Below are 721 nucleotides of genomic sequence, written 5' to 3'. Positions count from 1 at the left end.
TCTCCCTGCCTCACTCCCCTCTGAAAGATTTAATATTCATAATTCTTAATGGGAACATGAATGGAGGGCACTGCTTGTGTAATTTTTTCAAGCCAAGTCAGGTCACATGCCCTGCCTAATAGAGTAGAAATCTCTCGCTGACTGCTCTTGGGACTTATGAGGTCCAGTATGTTTGTCTAAACCTTTGCAGACACAAATGCAACTATAAGCTTAAACAAGCATAGATCAAAAACTAAAGGCAAGAGGCTTACTACTAGGGGTCCAAAAAGGGTACGAACCAAGTGAGGGAGAGCATGTAACCCTCAATTTAGTACCAAACAGAAGAGACCAACTGGTTTCTATTTTCTCTGAATCATTTAACTTTATCTTAGAGGCTACTCATTCAGAACTCAACTTCCCCTGTGGAATTAATGTAAAAGCAGCAAGAAGTATTTGCAACCACGCAGACTCCTCCCTATTCAGCTAAAAAAAAATGGTCTTAGGCCAAATGGTTATCTATCTAGCACCATATTAAAGAGGGAATAAAGTCTCAAATTTTCAGTTACTTCTACGAGGGCTGAAATATTTTTGGCTGTGTGTGCATTGTAGACCACTCCTCCCATCAAGCCATCAGTAATGAGCATTGTTGTTGTTGTTAAGTGCTGTTGAGTCAGTTCTGATTCATAGTGACCCTCTATATGGTTTTCAAGAAGCAGCTGGTGAGTTTGAACTGTCGACCTTT

This window comes from Chrysochloris asiatica, unplaced genomic scaffold (assembly GCF_000296735.1).
Source record: "Chrysochloris asiatica unplaced genomic scaffold, ChrAsi1.0 scaffold00054, whole genome shotgun sequence".
Taxonomy (NCBI): domain Eukaryota; kingdom Metazoa; phylum Chordata; class Mammalia; order Afrosoricida; family Chrysochloridae; genus Chrysochloris; species Chrysochloris asiatica.
The sequence above is the reverse complement of the archived record's forward strand: the minus strand, read 5'-3'. Positions refer to the sequence as shown.